At 61.0% G+C, this 22,815-nt stretch overlaps 2 long non-coding RNA genes across 5 annotated transcripts; both read right to left on the bottom strand.

Moving 5' to 3' along the window:
- Positions 1-1,766: 1,766 nt before the first annotated feature.
- LOC106782440 (uncharacterized) lies at positions 1,767-15,317 on the bottom strand. Of its 3 annotated transcripts, XR_011430818.1 has the most exons (6): positions 14,078-14,422; positions 13,641-13,879; positions 12,818-12,999; positions 6,252-6,339; positions 3,747-3,930; positions 1,767-2,488 (listed from the first exon to the last, which is right to left on the bottom strand). It is a non-coding gene; the product is annotated as an uncharacterized lncRNA (long non-coding RNA). The 3 variants fall into 3 exon arrangements; XR_011430817.1 differs by lacking the exon at positions 3,747-3,930 and having other exon boundaries at positions 14,078-15,317; XR_011430819.1 differs by lacking the exons at positions 3,747-3,930; positions 6,252-6,339.
- A 2,543-nt stretch (positions 15,318-17,860) lies between these two features.
- Positions 17,861-22,815, bottom strand: LOC111769926 (uncharacterized). 2 transcript variants are annotated; one of them, XR_011430820.1, is made up of 4 exons: positions 22,656-22,815; positions 20,008-20,175; positions 19,521-19,649; positions 17,861-19,160 (listed from the first exon to the last, which is right to left on the bottom strand). It is a non-coding gene; the product is annotated as an uncharacterized lncRNA (long non-coding RNA). The 2 variants fall into 2 exon arrangements; XR_011430821.1 differs by having other exon boundaries at positions 22,423-22,803.

Genomic DNA, 22,815 nt, shown 5'->3' with positions numbered 1-22,815 from the left:
CACCTGGCGACCCAGGGCCGCGGGCGGAGGGCGGTGTCAGCGGTCCAGGGGGCGTTTTGCACGGTGATGCTGCACCGCTGGGGGTGCCCGGGAGGAGCCGCGGGCCCCCCTCCCCGCCCCGAGCAGACCCTGAGTCTCCCCACCCCCACCGCCGGCCGCACTGTGGAGGAAGCAGAAAGAGCCTAACGCGGGCCACCCCGCAGGGGACACGCAGCCCTATGAGCAGGCCAGAGCCAGGGCGAGGGGCCAGCGCCGGGGCTGCGGTGGGGGGGCCCCGGGCTGGCTGGCTGGGGGGTCCTGGGGAAGGCACACCCCTGCCAGGCCCATCGCTGGGCTCGTGTCCACAGGCCAGGCATGGCCCAGGGGCCACGACGTCGCGCCGGGACGGAGAGGGGCCGGAGTCTTGCTCGCCATCGTGAAAGCGCCAGCCGCGGTCCCATCCCTGCGGCTCCCGCCCGGCCCTGCGCGCCGCCGCCGCCTTCCTCCTGCACCGGGGCGCGCACAGCGGGTGTCGGGGCAGCGCGCGGTCTTATCTAGCCCCGGCCGCCTGGCGGCTGGCGCCTTTCGTCACCTGCCCCCGGGCCGCGGAAGCCGCGCGCGCCGCCCTCGGAGGAGAAAATCCCAACCCACGTGCCAGCAAACTGGCCGCAGCCAAGGAAAACTTAAGCTCCGGCGGGCGGCGCTCAGTGATGCCCAGGCGAGGGACTGGGCCGGTGACGCGCTCCTCCGGGGAGCCCGCGCCCTCGGCCCACCCGGCCTGCCTGCCTCACTCTAACCCGTTTGTCACCCACGGGAGACCGTCCCCACTCCGGATGGAGCAGGGTTGATGGACAAGAGCCGTCCGTGTCCACTGACCTCCAGATGTTGGCCGGTCATAAGTCAGCCCTAACGCCATGAGGGCAGCTGCCCGGTGCAAGCGGTTCATTGGCGGCAGCCAGAGAGTGAAGAAATGGGGGAGAGGAAGGCACGGGTGTCACCCGCAGATGCTGGACCTCGGTTTCACAAAGTTAGCAGAGTGCCCCCCCGACGCCCCCCCGCCCCCCTTAGGTAGCTCTCTGACTCTCTGACTCTGCTGGAGGAAGGCACCTCCTCAGCCCAACCCAGGAATCACCTGGGGAGCCTTAAAAATGCAGGTGCCTGGACCCAGTCCAGAGATTCTGAAGCAAGTGGTCTGGGGGCATGGCCTAGGCATTAGGATTATAAAAGCTTTGGATGACTCTAAGGGCAGTCAAGGTTGAGAACGCAGGTTCCAAGGTTCCAGGTTCAGGAACAGAGCCATGGCCCATGGGCCTAAAGTCTGGACTCTACCCAACTGCAAGGACCACAGAGTTTGAGGTGTGAGCTGAGGCCTGGAGTCCACAACCAGTTGTGCAGTGCACAACCTGTGCAACTGGACACAGTAGCCCTGATAGTGGCAGGGGAGGAACTGAGCATCCAGCCCCCTTCGTTGATAAATAAGGACACAGAGGTGCAGGTTCAAACTCTGGTCCTGCTGTTTGTTCAGGGAATTTGTACTCAGTCCCTCCAACCCCCTGGTCTTGGGAAGGGCACAGACAGAAAACAGAGAATCTCACAAATGAATATATAACGTCATTTGGTAAGTGCGTGTGATGGAAAAGATCAAAAAAGCAAGCGTGGAAAGCAGAATAACAGTCCGCCAAAGACGTCCACGCCCCGGTCCCCAGAACCTGGGACCGTGTTGGTTACACGGCTCAGAGGCCTTAGGCCGCAGCTCGAGTCGAGGTTAGTAAACAGCTGACCTTTGGTTTCCACAGATCACACTAGATTTTATTTTTTTTCCTAATTTTAAACATTAGGAAAGTTGGTATATGTGACAGTTTCATATGCATGGATTGGAGGGTCATAGGGCTGTGGCGTCACGTGGGCAGGAAAGAAGATAAAGAAACCCGTGAGAAATCATAGAATAAGTGAAATGCAAAGCAAATTGGAGTGACCCACGTTTAAGGAACATTTAAAGATGGTGGGTTTTTTTTTCGATTTCTACTCATTTGATGTTTCGAGTGTTTTTTTTCCTTCTTCTTCTCTCCCCAAAGGCCCCCAGTGCGTAGTTGTAAATTTTAGTTGCAGGTCCTTCTAGTTGTGGACGTTTCAGTTTTTATCGAGGAAATCTTTGTTTATTTTGACTGATCCATTCCTTATTTCCATTGAGGTATAACTGACACATGACGTTGTGTTAGTTTCAGGTGTGGGACATCACGGTTCGCTGTTTGTGTGCGCTGTGAAGCGATCACCACAGTAAGTCTGAAAGCTGACATCCCTCACGGACACGGTTATAACACGTTCTGCTTTTTCCCTGTGGTGAGGACTTCAGGCTCTGCCCTCAGCTGCTTTTCCACATGCGCTGCGGTGCTGTTCCCTGCAGCCACCGCGCTGGGCGTGACGCCTGGGACTCAGCGACCCAAGCAGCTGACCTCATGGAGAGATCACCCCGGACTCTCCAGGTGGGGCCAGTGTCATCAGAAAGAGCCTGAAAAGCGGAAGAGGACGCATATCTGATGTTACCCGTCGGTCACACCTCAGGAGGAAAAGCGGACGAGAACGGAGAGAGCCAGCGAGACGAAGACGGCCGGGTGACAAGGGAGGCCAGGGGCCCCGGGCCGCGTGCTGCGCTCTCAACAACCCCAGTGAGCAGGAGTCGGTGCCCCGGAGCCTTGGGACGGGAGCGCAGCCTGTGGCACCTCGGGCTAAGCTTTCGGGGACCCTGAGCAGAGAGGTGCCGAGCCCCCCGCACCTCCCACCCTTGGAAACTGTGCTGATAGCTGACTGCCATGTTAGTACCACATTGTGCTTGTTACACAGCAGCACGTTACAGCGGCAGATGGAAAGCCCACAGCCAGTTCCCCAGGGCCAGTGGAGTCTGGTCTGGGTCACAGTGGGCTTCCTGCAAAAGCAGCCTTTGAGGTGAGACCCGTAGGATGAACCTCGCCGACTTGGCAAAGGGCAGAGGCAGAGGGAACAGAAGGTGCAAGGGCCCTGAGGCAGGAGGAAATCAGCTCAAGTGAGAAAAGGAAGGAAGCCCAGTGCGACTGGGAGGCAGACCCCGGGCACGTCGCTGCGCTCTCTGAGCCTCAGTTTCCTCCCCCGCGAGGTGGGATTATAGGAGCTTTCCCTCACTATGAGGGTGAGACGGGCCTGCAAGCTGTGTAGCAAAGCAGCTGGAGACGTGGGCCCCACAGCCAGCCCAGACCGGGGCTCGAGCTCCAGGTCTTCTGCTTACTGCCTGGGTGACCGTGGGAGGCTGCATCCCCTCTCTGAGCCTCAGTTTCCCCATCTGCCAGGCTGCTGTCAGTCTTAGATAAGAGCGTGTCAGTGGTGCTCAACAAATGCTGGCTATCATTGTCATCGTTTTCGTTAGGAGACGGGGACCCAAAGTCGGACAGGAACGTGCTCAGGGTCCCCCAGAGACTGGTGGGCGCACTGGGTAGAAACGAGTCTCCCGATCCGGCCGTGGACCCCCCAGCTTCTCCGTCTGAAGGCCGCACCAACCGAGGCGGCGGGACTCAGCCAGGAAGGCTGTGTGCGTGTGAGTGTGAGCGTGCACACACGTGCATGCAAGAGCGTGAGGGGGAGCCAGAGTGTGTGTGTAAAGGTACATGTGTGAGTGTGCATGGGTGTGTGAATGTGCTTGGTGGTGTTGATGAGACAACATGGCCTGGGGGACAGACGGACGGTCATCAGTGAGTCCTTGTCAGCCCGGCCCCCGGGGAGGGGGGGACAATACTCACCAAGAGGCTCCTGGCCCTGGTGGGCTCCTTACAGCCACAGGCCGTCATTTCAGACGGTGTCTGTCCAGGGAGCAGCTGACCCTCTGGGGCGCGTTTCACGGGGATGGCGGGGCGGGGCAGGAAGTGACCCTTCTCCTCAGGGAGTCGCGACCCGGCTCTGTGCTCGTGGCTTCACGTACATCTCCTTATGTAGTCAGCACAACAGCCGTATTATTCACATTACAAATGAGGAAACTGAGGCTCTGGGAGCCCGGGAGACCCCAGTTCTGCATCTCCGCTGTGCTCAGAGCCCTTGCAGCATTGGCTGCGGCTGCAGCCATCAACAGGCCGTGTGCCCCTCCCACCTCTTGGATCTGAGCTGGTCCTGTAATTCGCTTTGGCCAACAGAATTGCCGGCAGCGATGTTGTGCCAAATCTAAGCTCATGCCCCTGACAGCCTTGCGTGCTTCTGCCCTCTCTCGGACTCCTGTCCCCATCAGGAGAATAAGCCTGGCAGAGAAGGAGCGACAGGTCACCCAGCCGTGCCCTCACCTAGATGATCGTTAGCCACGCCCCAGAACAGAGCCTCCAGCTGGCCCAGCAGGCAACTGCAGAGCGTGAGGGACCCCAGCTGAGCGCAGGGCCTGAGGGACCCCAGCTCAGACCAGAAGAACCATCGAGCTGATGGTTCAGGCTAAATTAACTCACTGAATCATGTTGTTTTAAACTTTGGGGTCATTTGTCACCCGGTGGTAGCTAACTGATACCCATAATCATACAGCTGTTGAGTAGAGTAAGTTTCAAACCCAGGTTTGTCTGACTCCAGAATTCATGCTCAACCCTATATTCTGCCATCCCCCAGCGGGGAAATGAGCGTAAGGGTCCAAAGCCGCTGATGGTCCCGCTCTGGCCTCACACGCTTCAGTCTTCGTCTTCGGGGAGCACGCCCAGTGCCTGCTCTCTCCACCTGGGAGCTCCTGCCTGGCTCGGGCCCTTTCACCCCCTTCTCTTACCACAGTCCAGGCAGGGACCGAGCGCTGGCCGCAGCCTCGGGTGCCCCCAGCCTCCACCTAGATCAGCACCGTCCCCCCTCATTTGCGAAGTCCGTGCAGAGAGCTGGCAGAACGAACCCACGGTTTCGACACGTACACATCAGCGGCCACGATAAAAACCAGCTGGAAGGTTTAAAAATAGCCTCCCAGGCTGCCGGAGATGCCAGGTCCCTGGCCGGGAGGAGCAGCAGCCCCGCGGTGGGGGCACCATCTGCGGGGCAACAGCTGCCGCCGCACGCCCAGGAGACTCCCGGCCGGGCCCAAGACGCCCGAGAGCGTGGCCGAGCCTGAGCCCCTGGGAGCACAAGCCCCCAGACAGGGGAGGACGGAGAGGAAGATGACGCCGGGCCCAGGAGGAGGCGCTTCCTCCTCCCCCTTGTCAAACCTCTCTCTCCTTTCCCTCCTATCCCCCATCTCTCTCCTCCTTCATCACCCCTGTAATTAATGCTCGGGCGGGCCGTGGAGGGACAGGACCCACGCCCTACCCTCCCAGGCTGTGCGATCTTAAGCAGGTGACTCCACCCCATGAGCCTCAGTTTCCTCATCTGTCAGATGGGGCCCCTGCCTTGCTGGATGGTGCTGTGTCCGCAGGACAGCGCCAGTGAAGAGCTCAGCGGAGCCACCGGTAAGTCCGCGAGAGCCCCGTCTCCCCTCTTCCGAGAAGGCTGACGGTGATGGTGAGGACCCCCCGCCAGCCCCGCGCTCGTCCTCTCCCTGGCCCCTCTCCCTGCTTCTGGCCCTAGGCCTCTCCTTCCCCCCTCAGACCCCGACCTGGCCCCCGCAGGCTGAAGACAGACGATGAGCTGGGGCCTGTTGCGCTGAATTCCACCTCGGTGCGGCCTGCTGCCCTGCTCCAGCCGCACCTGGCTGGCAGAGGGAGCCTGGCCGGGCACCCTCCAGCTCCCCAGTCAACCCCTCACCCGCGGGCTTCTGGTTCACGCTGCGTCCCAGCACCAAGCCTGGCGCGTCACACAGTGCTGCTCGATGAGCATCGCTGAGGGACTGAAGGAACGAGCGGGACTCCTGTTGTTCCCACTTTACAGATGAGAAACTGAGGCTCTGAGAGGTGGGCCGGCATGTGGCAGAATACAACCCTTGCAGGTTGAGGGAAGCCAGGCTTGGGGGAGTGACAGGTCCCACCAAGGTCCCAGTGGTGGGATTTGAACCATTTCACTGGCACCGAAGCCTGAGTCTTAACCACCAGCGACGCCTCATTCTCACATCTCTTCTAGCCGACTTCCACAGTCAGCATCCTTGCAGGTCAAAGCCTGTCATGCATGTGCTGTGTGGCCTTAGGCAACTCACATAACCTCTCTGAGCCTTGGTTTCTGCACTGGTAAAACAAAAAACAGACCTCAGGCAGAATTTCCCTCAGCTCATTTTTCCTCTGCTTTCTCAGCATCTAGCGCTGGCTCTGGCATGCAGTCTGTGCCAAATAAATCTGTTGATTAATTAATCAAAAGGACAAGTTTACCTTAGAGCATTGAAGTCTGCCCAGGAGCTCTCCAGTTGGGTGTCTCTGGGAACATATTCCTTCTCTCCCCACTTTAAAGAAACAGAAACTGCAAAAGGCAAGAGATGCACTGGGCATGTGGTTCATGCAAGAGAGACCGGGGAAGCCCATCACAGACTCCCAGGCCCTCGGAGAAAAGACCTTTTTCCCACATGGAAACATGGGCGGGCAGACGTGCATCACCAGGCTGCCCGTTAATACGCAGCGTCGAAACCAGACGGTGCACTGGTTGCCATCTTGGCAGCCCCAGCAGAGGCATCTGGCGACACGGACGCGTGGTCTGATGGCATCGGCTGGACGTGTCCATTTTCTCCAGCCCCACAGGAAGGCTGTGTGTCCCTGCTGTGCCGGCGCTGTGCCAGGCTCTGGGAGACCCCTCCGCGTGAGCCAGGCCCACCCCACCCTGAGGGCGCTCAGAGCTCGGGACCAGGTGGGGTCCCCAAGCTTCGGACCCAGTCCCTGAGGTTCCAGCAAAACAGCCCCAAGTTCCCGCGGGCACGTTCCCACGCCTGGGTGGGTGCTTCTGGAGACCGCAGAGAACTTTCCAGCAGAGTGCACCCCTGGGGCCAGGGTCCAAGGCCGCAGCTGTCGGGGGAGCCCCAAGCCCCTTGCAGGAACCCCAGGGGGCAGCCTCCTGTTCCTGCCCTGAGGAGAGGCCCTGGGGCCCTCAGCCGTCCTGCCGTCCACCCCCAGGCTCCCCAGCTCTGCCCAGGCCCCCCGCCCACAGCGTCCTGCCAGGCTGGCTACAAGCAGGCGCTGCGCCAGCTTGCCAGCCTCCGGTCCGCAGGGACGACCCTGACCCTGGGCTTCAACAGAGAGGCTGGGAGACACTTGCCTTAGGCTGTGTGTCCTGTCCCCACGTGGCTCCCGGCTGCTCCCAAGATGGGAACCAGGGTGTCTCTTTCATAGACTTTCCAGACCCTTCCTGCGGGTCCTACCACCGCTGCGGGCTGGAGTGTCCACGGGCCCGGCCAGGTCACACACACCCCCACGCCCCAGGGAGCGGGAAGGGCCCGGGGGCTCGCACTGGGCCCCCACACTCAGGAGGCCCCAACCTCGGTTTAATGCCCTGCTGTGGCCGTCTTCACAGTCTTGGTACGTTTTGAACGTGGGGTCACACATTCCCCTTTTGCACGGGGGCCCTAATTCTGCCCCACCCCTGAGATCCTAGAACTCCTGAAAAGCCTTCAGAAACGGGCAGCAGCAGAAACCGCAAATAGCCCCACGTCCCGACTCCCACACCAGGGCCCAGGCACTCACTCCTGCACGTGCTCACCTCGCACGGCTGTGCTCACGGGGCCTCACGGGTGCCCCTGCACATGCACACACATGCATGTTTACATGTCTGACAGCTGTCACCCTGACCACAAGCTTCCTGCTGTGCGGGTGGGTCGGGAGACCTCGAAATGCCACCCCAGCACCGCTAGGCTGAGGAGAAAGCAGGGAGGGCCGAGAAAAGCCTGGAGGGGGTGTTGGGGCCAAGGGAGCACCCCTACCTCCCCCAGTCTCCCTGGAAACCAGGGGTGCCCCCCTCGCCCGGGATCCCGCTTAGTCCTCCCATAGCTCTCTGCAGGGCCCTCCGCACTGTACCCGCGGGGTCCCCGCAGCCGTCCCCGAGCTCAGGTCTGTGTTACGCCTATTTTAAGGATGGCAAAACTGAGGCTCCAGGAAGCAAAGTCGCCTGCTGGAACCAAAGCACGAAGGCAGGCAGACCCGGGAGCTCCAAGCCCCTCAGTGGCTCCTGACATGTGACAAGCCTCAGCTCACCTCGCCCTGGACCCCGTGGGCTTGCCCCCTCCTGTTCCTCACCTGCAGGGGTTTGCTCCCCAGGTGGGGCTCCAGCTGGTTCAGAGGGGCACGTCCTCCCTCCAGGGCTCACACTGGCCCTCACAGGCACAGGTGGGGACAGGTCACTGCCCAGGGGCCCCCAGTGATCTCGAGAGCCCAGGGCCCCTCCCTCGGCCAGCCTTGCCCTCGACCCCACAGCCCAGGCGCCGGCAAGGGTCTGACCAGTGTGCCTGGGACCTGCCAACGGAGTCCAAGAGCAGAACCCCCCGGGGCATGGGGACTGGGGTGGGTGTGCTCACAGCGGGGATGGATGCGGCTGGTGCCCTGGGGCTGGCTGGGGCTCCCGTGGGGCTGTGGGAGTTCCCGGAATCTGTCTGCACCTGGCCTTCTCTCAAGATTGTAGATGGAGCCTTCTGAAGGTTCCAAATGGAACATTCCACAAGTTCTAAACGGAGGCTCCTCTCCTGGGGGTGCTTCTCAGGGGGACTCCCCTTCGAGCCACAGGGCCAGCGTCCAGGCGGCTGGCTGGGCTGGGAGGAGGGGAGGCCGCAGGCCCGTGGGCCAGGCCTTATTTGGTCAGAGCCCGCGCCCGCTGCCTGGCCGGAGCTCCTGGGACCGGGAGGCCCACGCCGCCGAGCCCCCGCCGCCCACAGCTCGCCTGTCCCCAGCCTCCTCGCCAGCCCTGCCCTACGGCCAAGGCTGCGGCCCCAGGGAGCCCGAGATGCCGGGTCAGCCGAGGTGGCGGCAGCCCTGATCGCCACCGGGCTGCAGGGTCCCGGCTCCTGTCCATATATGGCCGAGGAGAGGCGGTGGCCACCCGCCCGCCCTCCTGGAGGGGTTGTCCCCAGCGGGGGGCTGGGCACTGGCGCTGAGGCCCCACGTTCCTGTAGGAGCCTGGCAGGGGCCTATCTGACGGTGCTGAGAGTGTGCTGGAGCCTCCAGCGCGGGGAGTCACCCACCCGCCCTACCCCAGGGCATGTGACTGGCAGCTCTGCGGGAGCGAGCGGAGGGCGCGCGGGCACTGGGCCTGGGAGAGGGACGCAGGTCCTGGTCTGAAGCTCGGGGCGACCGGGCTGGGACCGCCCCTCCCGGGCCTCAGCTTCCTGATCTGGTACCCACCACACCCAGGGAGGGCCCGAGGGTGCAGGGAGGACGAGGGGCATGGAGGGGTGCCCGGGGGGGGTCACCATCGGCAGGGCTGCCAGTCTCCGAGTCCTGCTAGTGTCCTGACTCATCCGTCTTTGTCACTTCATCCAACCTCACAAACACCAACCTACTTGGGTCTGCCTGGGCCTCTCCTGGTTTTAGCCCCGAGGGTCCTGCCTCCGGGCGACCAGGACAGTTAGTGGCTGGCCCTGCAGGTGGCCCAGCGCCACCAGGAGCTGGGAGAGGGGAGTGGCTGGCCGGAGCCCTTCCTTGACCCATACCCCCTCCACCCCACCCAGGAGAGGCCGGTGGGGAAAGCACAGGGCAGCCCCCTCTGTCACGGCCAATGACCGCTGGCAGGACCGAGGGAGGGTGGGGCTGCCGCTGGGGGGTGGGGCGAGGGAGTGGCCGGACCTGCCCTCCAATCCGGAGGCCTGTGACCTCAAGCATCTTCTGGGCCCCAGTCGCCCCGCCTCCTAAATGGGAGAGCCACGATAGGCAGCCATAGCCCAGCTTCGCGGATGCCAAGCTCTGTTCAGAGCTGTGCACCCTCGGCAGGAAGGGCTGCTCACTCTGTGCAGACAAGGAGCAGAGCCCAGAGAGTTTGAGACAGCTGCCCCAGGTCACACAGCTGGGAACTGTAGAGCAAGGATTTGAGCCCAGAACCACCTGCTTCAGGCCCATGCGTAACACAGGAGACAGCGCCCTGCAGGGGTGGCATGCAAGGGCTCTGGGGTCAGCCCCTGAGGGTCCAACTCTAGGCTCCCTGGCCTGAAGGTCCCTTGGCCCTGGGCAAGTTGCCGGACCTGTCTGGGTCTGTTCTGCACCTACCACGTGGGGATGACAACAGTACCCACCTCGCAGGTTGGTCGTTTACCTAAGAAATTTCTGTTAGGCTCCTACACTGGGCAGACACTGATCTAGACGCTGAAGATACGGCAGAGAACAGAACCCACAGAAATCCCTGCCTGGAGTCTATATTCTGGGTGGGAGCACGAAGACCCAAAACATAGCCCTCTGTTGGGGGAGGGAACAGAGCGTGAGGGGGGCGGTCCCCTTTAACGAGGAGGGAGCCTGCTACCTTCGAGGAGAGGGCATTTGAGCAGAACCCGAATGAAAAGAGGGAGCAAGCTGTTCTGATTTCAGGGAGAAGAGCACTTTGGGCCCGAGGGAACAGCCTGTTCGAGGGAACAGCCAGTGCAAAGGCCCTGAGGCAGGATGAGGTTGGAAAGGCTGGAGCAGAAGAAGTGGTAGGAGGCAGGCATGCAGAGGTGGGCAGGGCTCTGGTTGTGCAGGGGATGAGAAGCCGCTGGAGGGTTTCAAGCAGAGTGAGGACAGGATCGCACTGAAGTTTTTAAAGGATCTGTCTCACTGTGTGAGGGAGGACGCAATGATCCGACAGGAGGCGAGCGTGGCTGGGCCCAGGCTGGGAGCAGGGCAGGAGGGGAAGGTCTGATTCTGGAGATATTTTCCAAGTCAAGCTGACGGATGGGATATGGCGGGGGCAGAGGGGGAAGGGAGCGGGGAGTTGGAGAGGGTTCTGGGCTCTTGCGAGCACTAAGCGAGTTCACACCCCAGGAGTTCTTCCCCAGGGCCCGGACGGGGTGACTCCCGGTGACCATGACACTGGCTCCCTAAGCCGCATCCCACAGTCGTCATGGCGACTGAAGGATGACGCACGGCGAGTTCAGCCCAGTGCCTGGCCGGCTGGCAAGGACCATCGTCACCGCAGGGTCATCCTCTCACCCCTGGCTCCCTGCTAAGCTCCAGACAGAGGGACGGGTCCCCTCGCCTGTCCTCAAATCCCGCAGCGTTGGCTCGTCTGGCCAGTCCTGGGACCTGGGCCCCCGTGAGGACACGGGATCCCTGCAGGAGGGAGGCATGTCTGGTGGCTCCCGCCTCGGCCCAGGCATGGAGACAGGTCTCTGCCGCCAGAGGCCTGGCTTGGATGGTTTCCTGGAGTCTCCGAGGTCTGGGGTTAGGCTCCATCATCCGGAGCTTCCTTTGTGAAGCCATTCGGGGCGCGGGCAGCCCCCTCAGAGGACTCAGGACCACCATCCGAGTCACTTCTCTTGGACACACAAATCCTCTCATGCTACCTGCGTTGGCCCCAAACTCTTCAATGGCTCCCCATTGCCCTTGAGATACAAACAACCCTAGGATGGTCCGTGAGGCCCCGTGGGGCCTGGCCTCCAGCCTCTCCACCACCATGATTCCCTCACACTCTGCTCTCCAACCTCTCTGGCCCCTGTCACACTCACTCTGGGCTGCCCTCTCGAAAGCCACTCCCCATTTCTTCCTTGCTAGCAAAACATCAGTTTGGTTGGACCAGCAACATCCCCTGCACCTGGGGACGAATCACGACTGGTCTAGTCACAGCCGCCCCATTGCCCTCTGCCAGATTCTTGCCTTCTCAGCCTCCTTTGCAGCTAGTAGCAGCGACGTGACCCAGTTCTAGTCAATAAGATGTAAGCTTTCTCCCTGCTGTCCTGCTTGTGCTGCTGCTGTGAGGTCAAGAGGCTGGAGCAGTGGCAGCCATTTTGTGATCAGGAAGCAACTGGTAAAAAGGACTAAAAACTAACACACTAAGGTGACTGAACAGAAGCATGGGGGGGACCAGGGTCCTTCGTGAACACAAAAAAGAGTTATAGTCAGGGGACAGGAGCATGGCTTCCGTGCTCTCCAACGCCTGTCCAGCCACGCCAAAATGACCCCCAGAGTGACAGAGATGCCAGGCTCCCTGCAGGAGAGTGTTGTCAGGAGGGCCTAGGCGGAGCTGACAAACGCCGACCTGAGACTGAAAGTGCGTGCAGTCAGACCAGGGGATCGGGGGGAAGCAGGCTGTGTCCAGGGGAGAGCCCTGGCCAGGACGACGGGAGCCAGACCCCCAGAGGGAGGCAGGAAGGCACCCTGCACCTGCTCAGGAGGCCTCCTTCGGGGGGCCCTGGAGAATTACGAGGAAGGCCAGGACCCACAGGCCCCATGGGAGGCCTCTGTCTAGTTCCCTTTCCTGTCACCATCTCAGCAAGCAAACTAACACTCACTGAATGAATGAAAAACCTCCTAGCACTTGTGTGCCAATCACTACCGTATTTAACCTCCCACTGACCCTGGGAGGCAGTGACTGCTGCAGAGAGAGTCTGAAGAGTGCCTTCTCGAGACAGCCTGTGGGGAAACTGAGGCTCAAAGGGCTTTGGTGACTCGCTGTGGCCAGGCCATACGGGCTTTGCAACCAGAAGAGCTGGGTTTCAGTCCCAACTTTGGCACTTGCTGGCTGTGTGACCTGGGACAAATGGCTGACCCTCTCTGAGCCTCAGCCCACTCCTCGGCGGCACAGAGAGGAAGATAACGGTCTGCCGCAGAGGGCTCCTGAGGGGTGAGCGGTGGTGTCCACCAAGGCCGACCACAGAGAACATGGTCTACACCAGGGGTCGGCAAACTAGCGCCAAACCCGCCCAACACCTGAATTCGTAAATGAAGCTTCGTGGACGCCCAGCCGTGTGTGTACAGTTGAGGGCTGCTTCGGTGCCATGACCACAGAGCTGAGTCATTTCAACAGAGACGGGATGGCCCACAAAACTGAGGGTACTTACTGTGTGTCCAGACAGAAAGTTTCGTCTACACCCCGACCGATCCGAGCATGAGATCCTGGCAGCGTCAGCACCGTGGGTTGGAGATGCAGGACCTCAGGCCCCCTGACTGGCACCAGAGCCTGCATTTTAACCAGACGGCCCAGGCGGGGAAGATCTGGCTGGAGAACGACAGGTCTGCGCCACTGGGCAGGGTTGGGGGGCGGCCAAGTTGACGGGGAGAGGGACGAATGAGTTTGAGGGAGGAGGCTGCAGGCCAGGTTCCCGCCCCAACGCTCACCGGAGTCACCCAGGGAGCCCTCAGACGCACAGGTGCCCGCCAGGCCCGTCGGCGAGGCTTATTTCATTGGCCGGGTGGGGTCAGCCAGGGCACCTTGTGGAAACTGGTGCATTGATTGGACGAACAAAGGAGAGGAGAACGGGGCAGTGAGAGCTGACACCCGGGGCACCCCCCTCCCCAAAAGGAAGCCCTCAGACCAAGAGGGCAGCCAAAGGGTTGCGCTGGATCTGTAGGATGCTTCCCCGGACGTGACTTGGGGACACGGAGAAGGAGGGAAGAAGAGAGAGAGGGGAGAAAGGGAGAGGAGGCCAAAGGTCCCAGAGACTAAGAATCAGCTACCGGGACGTGGGGACAGAGGAGCGCCGGGCGAGGGGCTGGTGAGACCCGCACCTCCGGGCGTTTGCCTGCCCAGCCCGTCTTGCCAGGGACCCAGGAAGGCCCTTGTCTGCGAATCCCAAACTCCAGACCCTTGGGGGCCACCTCTATGACTCCGACCATCTCCATCCATCTACCATTTGCTTCATATTTTTATTCAAAATGACTCACCTTATTTTTTTTTACTTAAGTTTATTTTAAAAGAAAATTCTCTGTGATCCATGTAAATGGAAAAGGAGTGTCACTGCCACCAAGAGAAGACGACTCCGAAAACGAGCACGTGGGAGATAAGTCACGCAGTAAACGCCGCTGCCTGCCCGCGGCTCGGAGCCGGAGCCCTGCCCTCGCTCTGCTAAGCAGGGGCTGAGCAGCTGGGGGACCGGCTGTAAAGACGCAGGCACCAGGCTAAACTGAGAAGAGGAGAAAAATTGTCAAAGAGGAAGGGCCTTCTCCCCGTGCCCCGCGCCGAGCCTCCTGTCGGCCACAGAGTCTGGGTCCCGCATTTCCCACACCCCCATCCCACAAACCCCTTCTTCAGAGATGGGGAGCCAGGGCCCCAAGCACAGAAGCCACCGTTCCCTCAGAGCTCGTGACACATCGACACTCACACCAGCCTCGGACGTGCCACCAGGATGTGTCCCCTCCCGTCCCCTTCTCAGGAGGCAGAGCATCTCCACAGTCTCAGCCTCCTTGAAGCCGCAGCTGCCTGGAGCTGTCGCCATCCTTCCAGCACTTCCACCCTCGAGGCCACCGGTGCTTCTGCCCAGAGCGGACACTGGGGTTCTGGGCATCACTTCAACTGCTCAGCGTCCATCGAGGCGGTGTGAAGGGCTGGGCTCCTTCCTCGGGCACACACAGAGCGCGGGCGGCTGGGTCTGCAGGCCGGGCCTGGCCACCTCGAGACCAGCCACCAGTGGCCGGTCGTCAGGATGGTGGCTCGCCCACATTCCAGAGCCGCAGGCTGGGGCATGCCTGCCGGGCAGTGGCTGGTGTTTACCGCCAGGCAGAAGCACAAAGGAGCCCTTTTGTCTCCAGGCCGCACCCTGGTGACCGCACACCCCACGGAGCTGCAGGTCACCCTCTCTCTGGTGGGCAATTCTGCCTTCATGTTACCGAGCAACTGCGTGGGGCGGAGACCCCCCACTGCCATCGAGTTTGAGGTGGTGCCGCCTGGGTTCAGCCCTCAGCCCTGCCGCTCACCTCCTGAGGGACCTCGGGGGAAGGGCCGACTCAGGGCCTCATAAACACACAGATGCAGAGCGGCTGTAAGGATTAAAGAGTAATCACGTTCAGCATTTCAAACAGTGTGAGCGCTCCACAAATGTTAGCACAGGGCATCTGAGTTTTTCTTTTTTTTGTTTTTTCCATCTCCCACTTTCAAATAACTCCACTATGCATGTTTCTGTCCCTGAGGACAAAAATGTTTTGCCAAAAGATGAAACGCTGGGTTGGAGGGTATGTGCAGTGTCACAGCCCTTGTTTCATGCAGACACAGTGATCTTCAGCATCTGAATCTGTTTACAGCGAAGCTGATGTGTCATTTTCCCCACATCCCTGCCAGCACTGGGTTTTATCATTTTATACTTGTTTTCTAACTTCATCAGCCTGTAGAGCAGCTCTCGTGTGCACCTGTTGCTCTGCCTGCCAGACTGTGCATTCTCCCAGGTAACAGTTAACTGTTGACGTTTCCTCAGGGATAAACGTTTTGTTCTGCTCCTTTGAAGGTTTCTCAGACGGCATCTGCAACAGTTCCTGGCAGGTGCACGCTGGAAGCATCTTCCGAGCAGGAAGGGGGGACGAGAGAGGCTGCAGCTTGGGAAGGCAGTGACAGTCTCTGCCCCCACCCCCCATTGCCTGCCTTCCATTCCCCTGAGCGTCCTCAGAGCACCCCCCATGGAGGAAACCCTTCCGGGGCTGGGGTTGCAGGCACCGAGGCGGGGGGGGGGGGGGGGGGGGGGGGGGGGGAAGAACGGAGGGACCAGAGGAATGGGCTGCATTTCCTGGAGCAAGAAGCCAGCCAGTGAGGCCGAGGTGCAGCAGGTGCAGTCCCGCAGCAACTCTCCCCGGAGCCCTGGGGGCCAGGAACCTCTCCTTCCAAACTGACGGGTCAGAATAAACGCCTCCACAAGTTAGGATTCCAGGCGACGGTCCCTCCTTGCTCCTTCCTCACTGAGGCTCCCAGGCGCTGTGTCGGCAAGATGCCAGCACCTCTTTCTCAGGTCATCCCTCACCCGGAACCTGCGAGGACCCCAAAGTCGTCCTCAACCACAGGGGGCGGGGCCGGTTCCCAACCAAACATCCCTGCCGCTGTGGGGTCTTGCCACCACACGGGCTTGCTGTGGAAGATGGGTCTGGAACAGCCTAGCAGACGGGAGTTCACTGTGCAGCGGCGCCCGGGCTGGCTGAACTGGCCGCCCGCATCTTGAATGTCGCCCACACTTCGAACTTGAGTTTCCAGCTCTCGAGGGTCACTCAACACTCAGAACAGAATGACAAGTCACTTCCCCATCCAACACACCTCCTGGGTCCCCACCCCCAGCACAGAAGCCCCCTGGGCAGCCCAGATGGTGGCACTGCCCCTACTTTGACAGAGAGGCACCTGGAGCCTCAAAGAGTAACATTTCCGGAGTCACCCGGCTAGAGTCACCACCCTGGGCACTGAAGGGTGTTTAGCAGCATCCCTGGTCCCCACCCACGGGACTCCAGGAGCATCCCCACCCCAGCCGTGACAACCAAAAATGTCCCCGGACATTGCCCAGTGTCCCCCAGGGGCAGACTCGCCCCCACTGGAGAACCACTGCTTTGGACGTGGCTGAACACATCGCTGTCTGGGCACCAGTGTCCAGCAGATTCTCCTGATCTTTGGGATCCACACCATTTCGGTGGCCTGTGGGGGCCCTGTAGGACCTCACCACCCCTCTCCAGCTTGCCCTAATGCGGTCGCCTGCTGTTTCCTCTGCCCTCAGCTCTCTCTGTGTCTCTGGTCCCCTTCCAGGCCCTTCCACGCCCTCAGGGGCCAGCAGAGGCAGGCCCTGACCACACTCCCTGAGCGCCCCAGCTTCACCATCCCCCTCCAGCCATCCCCCTGATTTAGTGTCCTCACGGCCTTTTCTTAAATTGCCCTGTTTCTGTATCTCCTTATTGACGTGTTTGTTTCCGTCTCAGCTCCACGGGGCTCGTCCATCCCGTTCTCTGCTGTCCCCAGAGCACAGCAGAGCACACGGCGCACGGAACATGCTCAGGACGCTCCACGAATGAGCCGGGAGACGGGCGGGCTCCTTGGGTCCTAGAAATGGACCTCATCCGCCCCCAGGCCGCGGAGGTGAGCAGAGCCTGCCAGGCCGCCTCACCCGAGCACCCCCCAAGCGTGCCCACCACCCCTTGGGCTCCTCGGGGCTCTTGGGAAACAGCACGGCAAGCCCCCTCGACCCTCCCCGGGGCCAGAAGCCACCGCCGGCCAGTGCAGGAGGCAGCGGCTCTAATTATAGAAGGCAGGTTGTGAGGGGCCCGGCTCCTCTCTGGTGACAGGAAGTGGCTGCTCTGATTAATACCCTGGGGTGTGTTCACCTCTCGTTGAGACAGTTCCCCGGGGAGAGGAAATGTGGCTGAAGGAAAAGTGGTGCAATGAATTCAGCCGTCCGGCCAGGCGGCAGCACCAGGATGGAGCCTCTGGCTCCCGGCCGTGGGGATGGCCCAGAACCTGGCTCTGCGTCCCCCGGGCCGTGTCTGCTGAGCTGCCGGAACCGGTCTGCACCTCGGTGGTAAAAGAAAGGAGCTTGGACCGGATTCGATTTTCACAGTGGGTGTCATGTGGTGGTTCAGCAAGGGCTCCCAAGCCAGGAGCTCTCTGAGCCTCAGTTTCCCCACCTGCAGAAAGCTGATGGGAGCGGGCCTCTCACAGAGCCTTTGGGAAGATTCCTCGAGACGGTTCATGCAGCCGGCTGGCCTAGCCCATGGCCTGGCACAGGCGAGGGCTCGGTAGTGTCCACGTTGTCAGAACCGCTACACGGTTGGTGTGGCCGAGGGCAAAAGGAAAACGCTGGGCCCCGTTAAGAATTTCCAGCCGGAGACAGCAGAGGATCACACGTGCTGGGGCAACTGCCCGGCCGCACCAGGAGGTGGTGGACGCACAGGGGTGGGCGGGGGGCAGGGGCTCCACCTACAAGGATAGATCCCTGTCCATGACTGCCATCAGCGATCCTAAACGTTGTCACCAGAAAACACACAATCAGAGCCGTTCACACAGGATGAGGCGCTCGCCTGTGAGGTGTCGACAAGGCCGCAGACTGACCCTGCCCATGCGTACAGAGGGGGACCCCAGGGCGGGAGGCGGCGCCCCACCCACCGAGCTTGGCTCTGGGGGAGGTGGGAGTTACAGCAGAATTTAGCTGCATCTGTAACACTTTATTTCTTAAAGCAAGAAAGGATCAGCGGCCAATGTGACTGACTCTGAACGTCTCGTTCTGGGTAACAGTTAATTCTGGGCAGTGGCAGGAGGGGGTCATTGTATTATTCTATGAAGTTTTCTAATTTCATTACTAAAACGTAGACTTGATTGCTTTAAAAAGCTAGAAAGCATTGGATTAGAGAGCGCTGTTTTTTGGCTGACACCCAGTGAGTAAGGTGTCTTGGAAACTCATGAGCATTAATTGAGCACCAACTAAGTGCCTAGTTCAGGGCTGGTTCCAGGGAAATAAAAATTAGCATTTTCCCCCCAGGAGCCCAGAGTCCAGCAAGGGAGACAGAAAACAGACCTGCATGTCCTGTGCTGGGCTCCCTGGGAAGCGGCCCTAGTCCCAGCGTGGGGCTGCTGCTTTGCTCTTTTCACAGCCAAGCGGGCTCTTGGTGTCTCCCTCCCTGCGGGACGCTGGGAGCCTTGCAAGTTGGCGGCCAGCACTGAGGGCTGCAGTGTCAGGGGTCGGGGCATCAGCGGACGTGTTGGGGCACAGTCATGGGTGGAGGGGAGCCCCCGGGCTGCCCTGGCCACCGCTGGGCCCCTTAGATGAGCAACGAGAGGCACTGCCCTGAATTTTCCACAGCCGCTACTGGCAGGCCCCGGGGTTCGTGGCCGTGGAGCCGGAGGTGTCGCCCTCCCCAGGGGCTCCAGGAGCCTCTTTGGCAGTAGTGGGCAGAGGACTAGGACCCCAGGCTCCCCCCAGCCCAGGGCTGGATCCTGCTGGGGCCTGGGCAGCTTTTCCACCCCTGGGTCGCTCTCTTGTCATTTCTGTCTCCTGTGTTTGTTTGTTTAACTTTGTATTTTGAAATAATTTTAGACTTACAGAAAATGTGCAAAGATAGTATGAGTTCTCGCATCTCTCACCCAGCTTCCCCTGATATCAATCGTACATGACAGTAATTCATCAAAACTAAGAAATTCACTTCGGTGCAAGACCACGAACTAAACTACAGACTTGGTTCATTCGTTCCCCAATGTCCTTTTTCTGTTCGGGGACCCACATGGCCCTCGGTCATCTTGGTCTCCTGCAACCCGTGCGGTCCTCCCGCCTTCCCCAGCCTGGCCGGATTCGAGGAGCATGAGTCACCGGGTTTGCAGAGCGGGCATCAACTTGGGTTTGTCTGACGACCTCTCAGGTTTTAAAATGCGACGTAATCCGCATTGCATGAATGCACCCGTGTAAAGCGTGCAATTCCGCGGCCTTCAGTGCAGAGTTGTGCAACCATCACCGCCATCTAACACCAGACACTCCTGTCACGCCAGAGGGAAGCCCAGCCTGGCCCGCTGTGTCCACCTCCAGGCCACTTTCTCCTGCCCCCTCCCTCCCCTCCTCCAGCGCCCTGCGGCTCCACTCTCGTTTTCCTTTCAGTTTCTGTTTGTGTCCCTCTGAGTCACTGTTCTGTTTCTCTCTCTGTCAGTCTCGCTCTCGCTCTGACTCTCTCCCTCTATTTCCTCCCTTCGCGTTCTACTTTGCTGCATCTCTCTTCCTCTTTTGCTCTGAATAGAACAGGGGAAAAACCTGAGGAAACAAGTAAAATGTCCCAAGGACACAAGCTCAGAGCTCTGGAGGCTGACAGGCTGGGGAAGGAGAGTACCTGAGGGCTGCAGCTCGATGCGGCAGCCAGGGGCCTCTCTGAGGAGGTGATGGGGAAGCCAAGGCCCTGGAAGAAAAGCGGCCAGCCTGGAAGAGATGTCCAGGCAGGAGGGCAGCACTCGCAAAGGCCCTGGGGCAGGAAAGAAGTCCCGGAGTGAGCCGGGGAGAGAGGAGGAGCTAGACAGCGCCTCACTCTGCACCAGACTCGCCTAGAGGGGGCCCTGAACGCCTCCCCAGGTGGGCTCGTGGCTCTGAGGCAGGAGCCCCAGCCAGCTTAGGGCGAGGCTTGTGAATAAGTCATGGCTGAACCTCAGAGAACTTTCCAGCACACCCACTGGGAGCCAGGCCACGTGCTCAGCACTAGGGACACTGAGCTGCAGGTGCCCCCACCCTTGCCAAGGAAGGAGCCTGTAGCAGAGAAGCACAAGCCGGGCCCAAGAGAAGTTTGTGAATTGACTGATCCAGTTATTTACTCCAGAAACACTTACCGAGCACCTGCTGCATACCAGGACACAGACGGGCATGGGCAGCACACTGGCCTCCGGGGCGCAGAGTCCAGAAAGAGAAGCAGCCGCCCACTCGCCCGGCCCGTGCAGGGGAGAGAAGCTCGAGCTCAGACGGCCATTTATTTGTCCAGCACACAGCTATGCGTGCCCCTGCGTGGTGGACAAACACGGATGGCCTCAGGGGGCAGCCCATGGTCACAGCGCAGCTTCTAGAGCAGAATGACATGGGCTCAAGTCCCAGCTCTGCTGGGCATTAGCTGAGCGGCCTCAGGCATGTCACTCACCCTCTCTGAGCCTCAGTTTCCTCCTCTGCAAGGCGGGCACTGTGAGAGCTAAAGGAGAGACCGTCAAGGGCTGAGCCCCCACAGTCAGAGAGCCCCCTTGACCAGAGCAGTTTATTAGCCACACGACTGTCGTTCTTCCCGGCTGTGGGGCGAGCTGGCTGGGTCAGGAGCACGCCACAGGCTGGGGACCCAGGCACCCTCCCCAGGGGCACAGTCCAGGCAGCTGGGGGAGGGGCTGCATGTACAGCAACTGGAAAATGGCTCGTGTCCTCAAGTCACCGAGGGCAGCACCAGGCTGGCTGGCCCCAGCCCAAAAGCCAGGCCGAGCCTCGTTTGTGATGCAAACGGCTGGCAGAGGCTGCGGGCCAGGCCCCAGTCCCTGGCCAGGGCCCAGAGGGAGGGACAGCCGGGATCCTCCCAGCCAGCCTCGGGGGACCTTTCTGGGTGGGTGGGGGTGAGCAGGGCCCCCAGGCAGGGGAGACACATTCCTGGAGGCCGACGGGGAGCGCTGGGGCTGGTCCCCTGCTTGGCCAGCGGCACAAGTGGGAAAGTGTCGGCTGGCATAGGGGTTGGTCCTGCTGGAACCAGAGGTCATCTCTCAGAGCTTCTCCCCATGATCCAGCAGAAATCAGGGCCCCCGAGTCACCGCCCGTCATGTCCTGGCCGGTCCCCACTGGCTCTCCAGCCCCTCCTGGACCCCCTGCAAAGCTGCGGCTGCACAGATCTCTCCTTCTTCCCCCGCTCCCGGCCACCTCCAGGCTGGTTCACAAGCTGTTCCCCCTGCCTGGGACGCCCTTCCTGTCACCAAGGCCCGTCTCTATTTGCGTCTTTGGCCTTAACTCTGTACACGTAACTGTAGATTCTTTTTCTTAAAGATGGTGCCCAGAACTATATACACTTTGGGCCCCACAAAACCTGTGTCAGCCCCCAGTGGCCGGAAGATGTCCCCTGACACCCACCTCCCCAACCCCTGAATGGCTGAGGAGGTCACGTCCTGTGTTGAACAGGACAGACAGAAGTGCCTGCCCTACAGACTTCCCTTCCACTGGGCTACAGGTACTTGACAGACAGATAAGTGCCATTCCAGGAATAACAATCGCTGCTCGAGATAAATGCAGGTCTGAGGTGTGAAAGAGCTACAGAGACAAATGAAGCGGGGCAGGGAGGGGGGCTCGGGCTGGGGAGGGGGCTGCGATTTTGAATGGAGCAAAGTAAGAGGTAAGGCGTGTGGATACCTGGGCAATGACTTGTCCAGGGAACGGGAACAGCACATGCAAAGGCCCTGAGGCAGAGGCACGCGTGGGAGGGCTCCACACTTCCTTGTGGAATTTATCAGACTGGAATCAAATAATTATTCCAGGGAGGACTAAGTATTTTCTGTCCTCACTACTAGGACCTTGTATGTGGTAGATGTTCAATAAGTAACCGGAGAATTTGTTTGTTCATTTGGAGCAAGGGAGGGACAGAGGGGTTGGGGCTGGTGAGGTTGTAATGGAGCCCCTCACTCCGTGGCTCTCGGGCAGCTCACAGGCTGGAGGTCTGTGGGCACCTGCAGGCAGACACCTGGGCCTGGCACCAGGGACCGCTGATGGGGGCACCGGGCAGCTTCCCTAGGGCCCTGGGTGAGGATGGGGCATCAGCAGGTGAGAGGGAAGCCGGAAGAGGACCGGGACGACGCCCGATGACCTCCGAGCTCGGTCGGAGGCATACGTGACCCCTTTAGATTAGGACTCCCCAGAAAGAACTGTGAAACCCTGTCAGGGGCGAGTTCCTGCCGGGCCACTGATGTTGGAACAAGAATCAGCCAAGCGTGGCCTTAGGCCCCGAATAGTGACCTGGGCTGCCTCTCCGGCAGGGCCAGGGCCGTGGAGGGGCACAGGGTGGGACCCCAGCACGCCGTGGGGCCCTCCGACTGACGAGGGCAGCCGCAGCGCACTGCACGGGGGCCTTGCCCCGGGTGACTCCGTGTTCGTCCCCACCGCCGGCCACGCCTCCGCCTCCGCCCGGCCGAGCAGAGCACGCCCCGCCCCGCCCCCCACCCGCGGGATCCCGCGCGGCCGGCGCCCAGGCGGGGGCACCTGCGCGGACCAGGTGGGAAACCTTCAGGACGCACCTGCGGGGAGGGAGCCGGGCGCCGGGCGGAGCGGAGGCAGCGCGCAGACCGGCACGTGTGCGAGGTGCCGCGTGTGGCAGACGCGGCCGGGCCCAGGGCGGCGGGTGGGGGGGGGGACCCCACGACGAGCCCCGCGGCCACGTCGGAAGAGGGAAGATGCGCCCTGTCAAGCGGCTGGGGGGGCGGCTGCCGGCGGGAGGTGGGGCGCGCAGGAGGCGGGGCGCCGGGCTCACCTCCAGGGGGCCTGTCCCTCCGGCTCGCTTCTCACGAGCATCCCGGCGCCCCGTCTCCACCGCAGAACCAGGGCGCGTCCCTGTGCGGAGAGGAGGGCGGCAGGGGAAACCTCAACGAGGTGCCAAACGCTGTTCTGGGAGGCCCGGCGGAAGCAGGGGC

The sequence above is a fragment of the Equus caballus genome, chromosome 22 (genome assembly GCF_041296265.1).
Source record: "Equus caballus isolate H_3958 breed thoroughbred chromosome 22, TB-T2T, whole genome shotgun sequence".
NCBI classification, from domain to species: Eukaryota; Metazoa; Chordata; class Mammalia; order Perissodactyla; family Equidae; genus Equus; species Equus caballus.
Note: the sequence above shows the minus strand (reverse complement) of the source record. Positions and strands in the feature narration are given on the sequence as shown.